At 42.4% G+C, this 14,182-nt stretch overlaps 1 protein-coding gene across 4 annotated transcripts in view; it reads right to left on the reverse strand.

Moving 5' to 3' along the window:
- The window catches only part of LOC120902998, a 93,404-nt gene extending 84,949 nt beyond the window's left edge, over nucleotides 1-8,455 (reverse strand). For 2 of the 4 annotated variants that reach the window (XM_040312152.1, XM_040312150.1), the window contains exon 1: nucleotides 8,330-8,455. The gene's annotated coding sequence lies outside the window, so the exon portion shown is untranslated. Of the gene's footprint in view, nucleotides 1-8,325 lie in introns of all 4 variants that reach the window. The other 2 variants (XM_040312154.1, XM_040312151.1) reach the window with 1 other exon arrangement.
- Between the last annotated feature and the right edge of the window lie 5,727 nt (nucleotides 8,456-14,182).

Consider the following 14,182-nt stretch of genomic DNA (forward strand, 5'->3'; position numbering starts at 1 on the left):
TGTCTGGACGGGAAAGTTAGTCCGGTTTGCGTTAATTGAATTTTGTTAGTTTTGGGCCATCTGTTCACGTTCCGATCGGCTAATCGAGCACCGATCGAGAGGGAGCAGTGTGAGTACCGAGAAGGAGTGGGCAAAAGTTTTGATTAAACATCGATGAAAGACAAGTTGTACACGGGACCGAGAGCGATTGAAACGAGGGTGATACGGTAATGGGTTGAAGGGGAACGTTTGAGTGGTTTTTTCGTTGAGCTGTTTGCATGAACGATTGATTATTTCAATCATGTATTTTTATATGTTGCTCCTGCCACGGTGAAGTAGGGCAAATATGCCAACTACAACTTGGTAGTAACACTAAACAGCTTTTTAAGGATAAATTACAATTTACAATAAAATCAGATAGAATGTAAAGTTGTCTGAGCTTTTACAAGTAGTTCAAAGCATCAATACTATCATTTGAGTAAGATATAAATCAAATAAAAATATTGCACGATGTTTAAAGGAAACAAGTAAATTATTCAAGATAAATTACAAATTAACATTAAACCATTTGATCAGCAATCTGACCTTTGTCAAGAAGTTCAAAGCTTCAATATTGTCATTAGAGATAAAAAAAATTTAACTGAAACCGTTGATTATGATGGTCTGTTTTACTGGAATGTTTACAATGTTTTATGAATTATAATCATTTATATCACATGAAAGCTTTCCGACTCAATTAATTTAATGTTAAAATCAGTTTTTGGACTATCTAACAGTTCTCAAGATCAGTCTTGACAATTGACAATGCAACACAAAGAACACATAATTACTTATTTCAGACTCAGTGGCGGATTTTGGGTGTTGGGGGCCCTAAACGGTAAAAGGAGTTGAGGCCCCCTGTTGGTGTCGAGCGGGGGGGGGGGGGGAGAATATTACAATTGGCTTTGAATCAAACTCACCGTAATGGTTTTCTTGGGGGGGGGGTTCTCAAGATCGACATCTGTCTTAATCCGGTGTCCGGTGAAATTAATAAAATATTCTCTTTAAATGCGTTGGTCGTTTACTCGTTAATAAATTAAAATCCAAGTCATAAGACCATGTATTGAATTGCCTTGTCATAGCTAGTAATGGTTCATTGTATTTCATATAAAGTACGCCTGCTCTCATCAACAAGCAAGTAACGAGAGCGAAGAGGTCTCGAAGGCACGTAGATGAAGAACAAATGCACATTTGTTTACCTTGAAGCGGTGCTCGAGCGTCTGTAGGCCAAGCAGAAGGTAACGTGAGCGATAACTTGGCATGGTTGTGAGTCCTCTGAATTGGACGCATTTTAAAACAAGTCTTGTAAACTTCCGTTGTATTGCCTCTATTGTGTTAATCATCGTAGTGCAATTCGGGAACCAAAATACTGAGCAGTACTTCACCCCCGTGTGCACAAGACAAGTAAACAACGACATAAGACTTAAGACATGACTTCTTCTTCATTGGCACAACAACCGTTGCCGGTCAAGGCCTGCCTCTAACCACTAGTGAAGGGACCTTGGCTTTCAATGACTAATTATTACCATGGCAGGATAGTCAGTCCTACGTATGGGAACACGGTCTATTCGGGGCATGAACCCATGACGGGCATGTTGTTACGTCGTACGAGTTGACGACTGTACCACCAGACCGGCCCATGACTACATTATCGGAATTGTGGAAAGATAAAACCTAGCATCTTATATGATTTGTTAACAGTGTTGTCAACGTGTAAACGGAAATTATAACTAGAGTCCAGTGTAGCGCCTAGATCACAAACTTCTTGACGACGATCTAACACACTGCCGAACAACGAATTACGAATTATACTTGATCGTTTTTTCAAGTCTATGAAACGATATAGTAAAAAAAGCAAGGGCTAGCTCGATATCATTTTAGACACCATGTACCAAACACAAAGTATGAGTTTCCCCATTGGGCACAAAAGTTCTCGATGTGACTACTTTACACATTGTTGTATATGCTGGAATTACCATCCACGGGGCCCCTAAATAGACGGGGCTCCCCGCGGCCGCTCAGTCCGCGTACCGTTAAATCCGCCACTGTTCAGACTATAAACTGGGAAAAATGGAAAAACCTTAGACGAAAGAACAAAGCAGCGTTTCAAAAATTCGTTTCAAAATTATCAATTTAATAACGATTAAAAATTACATCACTATTGATAACTCTCCTCTATCTTGAAAAAGCCTAAGATCCACTCCTATCCTCTGCATACAGATTAAGTGAAGCATTGCTCTTTGTAGATTCCCGTTCAATTGTCGACAAACATTAATCTTAGAAAAGCTGAAAAACAATGTTTCGGGGAAAACCCAATCCAATGACGTTTGTATTGTAAAATTAAGCTAATGAAATAGATTACGCCCTAACGCCTAATGGCTAAAGCATACTCTAACAGTTTTAAGTATTTATGCTTCTCTGAAAAAAAACAAGCTCGAGCGTTGCTCCAACCTGAAGAGCTCTCGAATTCGAAGAAGCACTACCTGCTCGGAAACGAAAACCCCACGACTCCGTTAAAAGAGTCTTGTGACTCATCCTTCCGGGCACAAAACGGGAGCCTGAGATCCGTTTCTGTTGTGCTGTTCCTTCAAAAACCAAACCACTAACAATGTTCTTTTGGTGGTTGTTGTTGTTTTTTGTTCTACGCTCAACTCCCACTATTCTTTTTTCTATTCCAGTATCTACCGACCCCCGTGCGATGGACAAAAGACTGGCTAGAAAAAGCAAAAAACCCGAAACGATTGTACTGAGCACTTTCCTTCCCCCGGGGATGGACGGGGTGCTACCTACCAAGGGAAAACTGCGCTCATCACACAGTTCGTACCCAGGGCGAGAGGAAGTAATTTCAAGCATAAATAAGTAATAGGAAAATTAAAGAATTATTTCCCTGGACGGACGGATAATGACCGGAGGAATGGGACGGACCAAACCGCAACCTCTTGCTAGCGGGACGACCTGCTGGATGGGTAAAATGTCGGCCTCTCTTCGCCGCAGGAACATCGTTCACCATACACCGGCCTCTAACTAGCCGAAGCGCACATAATTGAGTAGTTTTCCTGCCGGTTAAGGTCGGCCAGAGTTTTGTGGCACTAATATTTCATGAGGATAATCAACCCCTTGCTTGATGGAGCGTTTGGTAGGTGGGAAGAAATTTGTTCTAGCGCCCACAACAAGTTGTTGCAAGGCAAAGAAATGCGTTTGAAGGGATGAAACTGGGTAATTCCATGGGAATTGAAGAAAGTCTTAAAGCCTTGTAAAAATCCTTCTCTTTCGGTACAAGCTCTTAGCTCGAGTACTTAAATTGCATCAAAGACCAAACTCCATCTCACCTCCAATCAATGAAATCAATGCTAATGGGACAATAATCATTACACTCTTGGCCGATAAAACGAACCACAAACTCCGCCGTTAATGCTGCATCTTAACCTAATCTGCTCGTTTGCCTTTCTTTTAATATCATCCCCACTTTCGAAGGAGCAGCCCGTTCTTGCCCGGCCCGGCATTACCAGTGCAACAGTGAACATCCTCAGGCCAAGCATCCGAGCATCGCCACCGAATAACCAGCCCCAAAACGGGGCCCGCTAATGTGGTCGAAATGTGGTCCTATTATCGCAATTACGGCACCACATATCGACGCACGAAAGTGAACCTTTTTTCGGAGCCGGACGTGCTCACGACACCATTAAGATGGCAATCTCTCGACGGCTCAACGACGTTTCGGACGTCGGACTTGGACGGGGCGTTTTTGTTTTTGTTTTTGCTAATAACGTTCGCTTATAGGATCAAGACACGCCAGTCAGCCAGCCAGCCAGCCAACCATCTGATCAGAACTAACAGCAACTAGCTTCACTATAGCGGAGGGTTGGCTGGGGGGTCTATCGAAACTCGAAAATTACCGTGCCATCGTAAAGCAAGCGCAAGGAGGGAGTGGGTGTTAGTACAATTCTTTGCTTTGCTGGCTAATGGTGGTCCGAACCCTTTTTCGTCGGGCTTGGGCCGGATAGTTGGCCCGAAAGTTGACACTTCACCATGACCCATTGACGCTTTCGGTGTTCCCCTGTGGGGGAAGGGAGATGGTAAGAGGGCAAACATCATCGAACCTTTCTCACTCCAGCGCCGGCCTGCTTTAGCTGAGGAGCTGCCGTTTGTTTTCGGTAAATAATTCATGAGCCATTCCTTTTATTTGCTTTAGGGAAAATTAGATTAGTCCCTTCGTGATTTACGAAGATGAAAGTGGCTAGGGCAGCACAAAACAAGAAGAGAAAAGAAAAAGGGAACGAATTGGAACGATGTCGTTGCGCCCACCTTCAATATCCCGACAGGTGGCAACATCATTTCATAAGCATATAACATAAAAAAATTGACAACCGAGCGGTCGGCGAGCGTTCGACACCGTTTTTACTACGAGGGCCCTTTTTGGGTTGTAATCCATCCTCCTGGCCGGGGGTGGTGGGTGGCAGATAGACAGCAGGTACTGTGTCCTCCCCCCGGGGTGCCCAGAGGTACCACATGGGAATGGGTTCAGCTGGTGCAGCACCGATGGGCAAAAGGGTTAATTATTCAGTGCTGAAGTGAGGTGAAAACGCTGGTCCAGATCAGTTCCTACCGTTGGTGGCCAGCAAAGGTAAAAGGTATCAAAAGGGAAGCACACACACACACACACACACACACACACACACACTCATACAGTAAATGGGGACAGAGGCGTAAAATGAGATGAACCGCTGACCTTCTTCGGTGGCGTGGGGAGCCAATTTTGTGCTCCGTTGTGGATCACTGGAAACCCACTTGAAAGGCACTTGATTGATCCTGAAAGGGAGCAGCAGCTTAAAAAGGGGCCTCTTAGTACGCTGATTAAACATCAAAAGTGTTCCAAGTAGCTAGTAAGGCTAAAGTAGGTAAAATACATATTTTTGAAGAATATTTTAATTAACTTCAACTGTGAACACAATTTATGGAACTAGATAAAGAGTTGTTTTTTTTTCAATCATTATTTTCAAATTACAGTGTATGTCTTAAAAAAAGTAAGGTCAAATTAAATGATGCTCTTCACTCCAGAATCCGGCCAAACTCGTTCAACTTCCAAGGCATATTTGGCATATTTTTAAAAATTTAATTAAACCCACCCGCTGCGTCTGCTAGTGTCTGCCGAGTACAAAAATTCAATCAAAAGCAAGACCGTTCAAGAGTGGTCAGTTTGAGGGTCAAAAGGGATCACACACATACACACAAAAACATTTCTTTCGTCTCCTTTTTTTCCCCAAGAGTGACTTTAATGAAAAGAAGGATTAAAAAATCCGAAAACACCTTCACAAAACGATAAAATGAATAGCAAAACAAAAACTGGCAAACACAAAACACACAGACAGTGGGAGGCATAGAAGGTAGCAACAAAAAAACCGCATACTTTACAACCTTTTCAACCCTGAAAATGGAACGACGAAGTAAACTGATCACACGCACACAAAAAAACAGCCATCGAACCGGTCAGCGCCGGGTGGCTAGCCGGCGGCGACAGTACCTATGCCGCTGCCTAACGAGATAGAGCCTGATAGAAAAATAAACTTTGAACAAGCAGGGCACCTACAGAAAAAAAACGAACGGAAGCTACACAATGAAAACAAAACAAACAAGTAAAAGAAAGAAAGAGGTTGGTTACCGGATGGTGACCCATTGAAATGAAAATTAAGATCGAAGCAAAAAAAAAAAGAGCTGGAATGTGAAGAAAAACTTTACAAAAGGCAGCAACATACCAGAAAAAAACGATGCCCCTGTCTGAGTGGGAAAATAAAGGTAGACAAAACGAGCGAATTTTTTGGGGGGCGCTTTTTAAGTAGAAAGATCGTGTGTCTGAAGGACGAAGAAAGGGGACGAAGAAAAAACAAAATCGGCAAAAATATAACAAATGAAAAAGTAAACCCAATAGACAATGAAAAGGAAACGAGAGAGAGGAAAAAAGAGAGAAACAACACACCTGACAAAGCAAACCCCTTTCTTTGCAAACGGCCACACGGCTTACAAAATGAAGAGTTGGCAATAGGAAATAGCGAAACCAGCGGCATGCAAATGTTCTTCATCAGTCAAAAACCGCCTCGGGTCCACGGGGGTCGCCTAACGGGTGACAGAACTGGGCCACTTTGGTGTGCTGTCTGTCAACGGCATTCATTAACGTGGTTTGTTTACTATTATTTACTGTGACTCTTCGGTTTGAGCTTCAATTGTACAAGTTTGTTTGGTGGCGTTGAAAGTTTTCTACATTTTTTTTCACTTTTCCACCCATTTATCATTCCGATTTATGGTGCAAGGTGCATCAAAGGGAAAACCGAACGTGGACAAAAAAAAAAAACAAACCAACCGAGTTTAGTTCATTTAAAACGAACTGAACTGTTTCCCGTTTTTCTCCTTTTATGCACCTTCCCATTTCGCTTTTTTGCAATGCAAATTTGATGTCAGGCAAGGAAAAACGCTGCCTCAAGTTTTCCACCCGCTGAAACGGCAGGGAAGTTGTTTCTCACTTGAAGGAAGATAAATGCTACGGCTAAATCTGCTGCCATTGTTCGAGTGTCCTTCGGGCCGGGGGATAATTAACGCTTCGTTTTTCTTCGATTCAAAACAATGAAAAAATCTAACTGGAAGCAATCGTACTGATTTAGGGCATTTCAGTAGCTCAGCAGCGCCCACCGGGAAACATGGTCTAGAATTAAGATCTTGTTGGAAAAATGGGAAGCGTGAAAAAAAAAGAAAACCCACAAAGCTCAACGCAAGATCGTCACCGTAGCGATAGCACCAAAATTCGTTAAACTTTCTCATTGAGCTCATCAATTATCCAATTTTCCTTGCCCTCGCATAGCAGGCTACCTTCCTTCCCGTCGTTTCATTTTTCCCACCCCTCCTGCAAGGTTGTTAGCTTTTCATTTCCGTGCTTATTTTCTTCGATCTATTTTTACATTTCTTTGCGTTTCTTTTCCCACTCATCAGTCTTTCGAGTACAGTTTTCCGTTGCTTTTTGTCCTCTCTGCTGATTCTTTTACCCATCAAACTTCCTCAGACACAAACACTCCGTACTCACAATTAGAAGGAAAGCGGAAAACCATGGGAAGGTTTTTCCGCTCATTTTCCGGTGCCGGGCCGTTCCTTTCAGCTTGAAAGCGCATCGAAGGACACAGTTCTATCGTCCTGGGATGACTTCTCTCTCTCTCTCTCTCTCTCTCTCTCTCTCTCTCTCTCTCTCTCTCTCTCTCCCATTCTCTCTCTCTCATCCCCCTTCGCCCCCCACGGGACAACAAGTCACAAAAGCGCACCGAGCGTAAACATAAAACAAGCGTTTAATTCACACTTTCGCCGTATCTGTGTGCGCGCTCGGCGGCTTTGATGTGCTGTGGCGTGTGCTTTATGAGCGTATTAAGCCGGCGAAGACTGGTGTGTGTGTATGCATTAACCTCGGTCCGACCAGACCCTTCCCCGAGCCGGTCATCATTCCCCCCCTTCTCCCGGAAACCCGGTACACACGGGGCAATAATAATGATTAATTATGACCACTGTCGCACAACTAACGATTTTGTGGTATGCCGGACGGTCGTTCCGTTGTTGCTGCCCGTGGTAGTGGTTTTGCTGGACCGATGCTATTCGGGTACGAGGAGGGGGGGGGGCATTTTCTGTGCTACATTTTCTCACCCCTTCCCCCGCGTTTCACTCGCTAGCAGAACTTCCTGTTTTCTGGGGAAAAGTTTCACATTTTACCAGTTTCATTTGATCTGTTTTCTCACTCGGTCATGTTGCTGGTTTTTATTAATAATCGGAATCATCTGAATCCAGGTCATTGCTGTAGCCGACGTACACGACACAAAGCTTCGAAATGCGAACGTGGAAAAAGCGAGTGCACACAACACTCGGTACGGTGTGGTATGTCGAACGTCGATTTAAAGTGCCACTCGGCACTACCTTTTTCCACGTTACTGCACACGGCATCACAGTGGGACTCGAAATGCCACCGCTGCACTACCAGCTGGAATGCGTTCTCGAGGTCTAAATGCACTTTTCGTGGTGATGGTGGTGGTGGTGGAACAAAAAACACGTGCACGCTGCACAACTTTTTACACTCACTTTCCCACCATGTTTGTGCAGAGGTGCAATCAACAACCAATATACAGTGCTTTAGAACGGTTAGAATGTTTACACTCTCCTTCTCGATAGCTTGTTTCGATTGCAAACACAAAATCACAGAATTTTGACGTGACTAAATCGTAACCTCATTTCATCTCCTCAACAAATCAATTAATTGTTGTTTTATTTTAATTTCAAACTAACCAACCATTCACTATCACTCAGCCTAAAGACGACGTTCTTCTCGATTCAACCGGAAGCGGAGACACACATTGCCGACACACGACGAACGACGGACGTGCTGCGACCGATTCACGCGAACCACCGAATGCAACTGGCCGTCGGAAGTGGATGTCAACTTCCGAGTGCGCGTTCCGCCGTCGGGGCGAGCGCGTGTGTTTCGCTTTCGGGTTTTGCTTCGAAGGATCCGAACGGGGCCCGAACGGATGCTGGTGGATCTTTTCGCCGGTCGAATGGTGGCAGCTGCGCCGGCGCTGGGCCGATTTCCCCTCATTGTTTTGATTTGGTTCGGGTGCACGTTCGGCACGTGGTTCAGGAGTCGGTTTTTGGAAGGATTTGGTATCACTGAAAGCAGGAGCGGGAATGGGCGAAAGAGGAAGAGAGTTTTAGCGAAGATATGAACCATGGAAGGTGCTTATGACAGTTCGCAGCAGATGGCGCTAGCGTCGTAATGAAGATGTATGGTTTTTTGGAAGGATGTGCAATTTTGTTGTGTTTTCAAATGAAAAATTTACTTTTGTAGCATATTGTAGTAAATGGTTCATGAAAATAGTCTTAAAATTTCGAGAAAAAAAAATGTTTTGAAAAATTGTCTAGCTACTTGAAGCTTAGAAACAATAAAGTAGACGCTTTTTGAAGGTTAAAATCGGGAATGTTATTGAATTCTGTTTAAAAATAAATAGATTTGCAGATATCGTTGATGCGTTTTAATTGATAAACTTTAGATTTGAATCATTATTATTTGCGTACAAGTTTAATTGAAATTTCAATTGTAAGGGAAATACGCTTAAATAAAATAAATAGATGTAATCATAAAATGTTATTGTTAATCAAAAGAAAATGAAAGGTCTTTCAAAGAAAATATGAACATAAAATGAAAACTAGATTAAAAAAATGTCTTGGTTCAATAGCTTTAAACCCAATAAACAAAGCGGGTTAAAAAGAAGTAAAGAATAAAAGATTATCACACAAATAATGGAAGAAGAGTGCGTCCCACACATGCATAACCACATGGCAGAAGATAATTGGACAATGAAATAAATAAGTTGTAATATGGCTAAAAAAGATAAATAATATACAAAACATTACTTTAGTTTTTTTTACTATCGATAACTCATACCTCGTGTTTAGTGAGTTAATCAAAACAATTCATCTTCTACTTTTAATAAAATATGCAACACTAATATCTTCATCGGGCCGGTCTGGTGGTAGAGTCGTCAACTCGTACGACGTAACAACATGCCCGTCATGGGCTCTAGTCTCGAATAGACCGTGCCCCATACGTAGGACTGACTATCCTGCTATTATGGTAACAATAAGTCACTGAAAGCCAAGCTCACTTCACTAGTGGGTACAGGCAGGCCTTGACCGACAGCGGTTGTTGTGCCAAAGAAGAAGAAGAAGAAGAATATCTCCATCGATTTATGCGTGTGCTGTATTTTTATTTTATTTTAATACAAAATACGGGAAAATTTTAACAAAACCTAAACTAAGCTAACAAAAACTATTAAAATTCTTTAAACACAAACATAGTACGATCAACGCAAATCGAAATTCACCTCCATCCACCTCCCAAAATCAAACATATTCACATAAAATTGCTCGTCGCTCGCAAAACTGAGCTTTTTTCAATCCAAATCGAATCAAATGCATCATTTTTATTTACTGCACCTTAGAGTTTTTTTTTTTTTTTTGGTTTTTGTTTTCAGAACCAGTGCGGGTTTCTTTTTTGCAGCCACTGCCGCCACTGCACGTCACGTGTAGCGCGCAGGTAAGCCTGGAAGCTTTCACCAATTTTCCAACCCAGCTTTGGAAATCACTTACCGAATGGGGGGGCTGGGCTGGGGAGAAGGTATTTTTCAATGTACTTTTTTCAAACAGACGACAAACGCTAGATGACAAGTGAGCTCGAGGTCATCCTTCTCGAACCACCGCGATGCACAGCGAAAGAGGTGATTTGAGAGTTTGTCGTTTTTGGTACCCGTTCCTGCCCCCATGACGACTCCACGTCAGATGCCAATGGGTCTGCAAGATCTGTAAGCATTCGATTCCAAGTACCAGTGCACTATTTTTGCACTAGCTCGAAGGATGCGACTTTTAGCAAAAAGAAGAATTGAAAAAGGGAATTGAAAACTTTGTACCATAAATCTGCAACCATAAATTCGCAGCAACGATCTGCCCTGCCCTGGTAAGGTGGAAAGCACCGTCTTGCACGTTGTCAGTACGGATGCATCGGGGCACATACTTGCTTGTGTGTTGTAGCACAAACATTGAACCAAAAAAAAAAATACGTGTGTCTTCCCCATAGAGCACTCAGCAAGCAAACGGCACTTGACAAGCGCACGGCGCAGATGAAAGGCACCCTCCGGCCGGTAATCATATTCCATATTTATTCACCGCTGGCGGTATTTTTGTGAAGCATTTTGTTTTCGAGCATTTCGGGTGTTTTTGGGGGGTTGAGATATTCCCGTTTTTTTTTGCCGTATGCTAAACCCGGTGGATTGATGTCTGGTTGGAATTTGTTTTCGAAGGTGACATGAAGCGAAAGTGATGATCGTAAATACGCGGGGCTTTGGCTTGCAGCAGGTAGATGAACATCGTTTCGTCGCGTCTTTGGGCGACGTCTCCGGAGATGGGGCTGGCTAGGTTTTGGATACGTCAATGTAAATCGACGCGAAGCAATTTGTGCTCCACACGTTTGGTAATGCACTTTGCGTTTTCATGGCAATCGGTACCAGGCAAACGGATTGGAAGGTTTTTGGATGGATAAAGTGTAGGGTTTTTTTTTTATCACGCAAGAACACACAGGAGAGTAGTTAAATTTCAGTTTTATACAGGTAGTATTTTGTATCGAAATTTCACCAAATTAGGTCGAAACATCATTTAGATATTTCGATCGATTACCACTCAAGAATCGATTAATTTTAATCTCACCAGTTCTGCTTCTATGATTGTCTTATATTTCGGTTGTTGCAAGACGACAAAGATCACTCAACGGATGGGAGTACTTTTCCGTTGAAACTGATGTCAACAATGGTGCCTTCGTATGAATTATAGCACAGCATATCTTCACTATCTGTTGCATATCGACACAATTCATAAAGTTCACAAGAACCCTTCTGTGTTGTCCACCGTCCATCACAGTTCGATTTTATCTCAAAAGAAAAAAAAGCCTACTCCATATTCTCTGTGGAAAACTATCCCCACACTAGTAATAAAACGAGTCATCCAGCTTCCCCGCAATTGTCAGCAGATGGCGCTCTGCGAGACTGATTATAAAGTTTGAAGCCGAATTTCAAACGGGACAAAAACTAACGTTGAAGTAGCAACCCCGTAGGCGGCAAAATGGATACACCATCCGATGGTACACACATTTCGGTGGATCATCTCGTTCGAGCTTTACGCCGGCAGGTTGTTTTCACTGCCCCATCCGGGGTGGCGGGTGCATGCAGGTTCGAAGTTCGAAGTTCGGTTCATCATTTATGCAAATAATCAATACGAGTTTTCCAATTTTCCGAAACTACTGTTTTCCTACCCGGCTGCACCGGCGATGATGCTGACGCACCGTGACGTTTGGGACTCGTGAGCTCAACTTATTCTCTCCCGCACAACCAAATAGGCGAAGCCAGAAAGCTCAGGTGCCGGAAAACCATCCGTCCGGTTGAATATCGGTGTGTTACGCTTTACCGGAACCGATCTTGTGACCACAATGGAAAGCCTGACTCCTGGTACAGGTAGGACAAGGTGCTAATACGTGTACGTGTATGAGCGTATGAACGCAAAGGAAGGATGCAATTTGGATGCGTATGAAAGCGGGAGCTGCAAACGGTTGATGTTGATGAGAAAATGCACTGCACTGTAGTAGCGGATGCGATGGGAAAGGCCGTTGCATACCGGTGGCTCATCTACATTTAAATGAAGATAGCAAATCGAAGCCGTTTTCGATGCGAACGCAGTGAACGAGCACTACAGAGCATGGCATCATCCAGTGTTTGGTACGTCAAACGTAAGTAAAGATTTTGGGCTACAACGGGGTCGCCATTTTTTGTACGAGACTTTTCAACCATCGAAATATTTGTCCACTCGAAAGTAGTAAAATCGTTCGAAAGCCCTGTTTGGTGTACGACCGTTTTTAGATGGCTTTTCCGGAGTTCCTCCACACGAGGAATTGGTTCTTCAAATGCTGTTGACGACGACTACAGAGACGATGGCCACCGGTGAATGGTTTTATGAGCCGATGAAGCACCAATCGAACTGGGATGGTAGTTATGAAGGCTTTACGATTGGATTGCATGAGGTTGATTGTCTTTCTAGTGTAGCGTTTGCATCATTTATTCTTGAGCCGTGTAAAAATATTGCAAATAAACGATGAGCTACAGTTAGAATGATAATTTGAATAACATTTGCGTTGTGTTGAACAATTAAGCGAATACTTTTGGGTGACTTAAATAACTAAAATAATATTTCATTTTGCCTTTAAGTCTCCAATACGGACAACTAAGATAACAAAAAATTGAGAAACGCAACCGTAACTTGAAGTATTACAGATAATAATTGATAAAATAAAGTTGAGATTAAGTGTAACAATTACCAGACATTTATATTTAAGGGACTAATTAATATTTCATTTAAAATTTAATAAAACATTAATCAAAATTCACAAATTAAACAAAAATAGACATATAAATCAAAGTAAAATAAATAAATAAACAACATTATTATTAAATCAAACAGCAACAAAAATTTACACAATATTGTTAAGTAGGACTCAACTGTCAGTTGAGTATGAAAAATTTAACATTGTTGTTCAATATTAACACTGAAGTAGGCAGAATGATCATTTATTGTTCTTAATCCATGTATAAAAAAAACATAAAAACTTCAAACTCTTGCCAAAAATCGTTTGTATACTTTCAAAGCAATTATTTTTCTATTATTTTTAGTGCAAGTTTAAACAAAATAAACAATTCTTCAGCCCTCAATTTGTTTCCAATTTTTGAAGTATTTATCTTCATTTTAGTAACCATCATTTTTGTTCATTATTTTCTTTCCACCTACTCATCCTTCTGCAATACTCCTATAATCGTCATATTTAATAAAAGGAATTAGACAAAACCCTTCACACATGTATTTCAAACCGCCCCTGTAAACAGATTACACGCTGTGCCGGTTATGATTGAGGTAGTTCAAAACAGATCCGCTAAATTGAAACAACCACTTAGAGCCTTGGGGTGTACTTTCCCAACCGACAGGAGCCCTTTAATTACAGAATTATCCTTGCTTGCTTTGCTTGCTAGCCCATTCCCTTTTCCGGGCGCTACAACACTAATTATATCACCTCACCGATGGTTTACTGGTTTCGCGACACCTTTCGCCAATAACGGCGCTGCGCGTGTACCAACAAAGTCTCCCACGATTCAAGTTCTCAAGAACAGCCCATTCGCTTCCACACTTTCCCGGACAGAGCAGAAGCAGAACCATTCCATTCCGTTCGCTTCCATTTTGTCGTTCAATTAGCTACCTGCTGCTGATTGCGTTTCGGTGTTGTTTGGGAAAATAATTCCTCCTCTAGCCGGTACCGGTAGCCGGATCGTTTCCGCGTTGGGCTTAAAATGAAATGATACAGTTTATTAATCCGTTGACAACCGGTAGCCTGGCGGGGGAGGCAAAAGCTTTTCTCCGTAAGCTTCAGTCTTGCAAGCGTGCGGTCAGGGATGTTTGTGCGACACACACACACACACACACACACACACGCATAATGGACAGTGCGGAGCGAACAAACAACAACAGGCAACAGCTGGCTGGCTGGAAAGTAATTAAA

This window comes from Anopheles arabiensis, chromosome 3 (genome assembly GCF_016920715.1).
Source record: "Anopheles arabiensis isolate DONGOLA chromosome 3, AaraD3, whole genome shotgun sequence".
In the NCBI taxonomy this organism is placed as follows: domain Eukaryota; kingdom Metazoa; phylum Arthropoda; class Insecta; order Diptera; family Culicidae; genus Anopheles; species Anopheles arabiensis.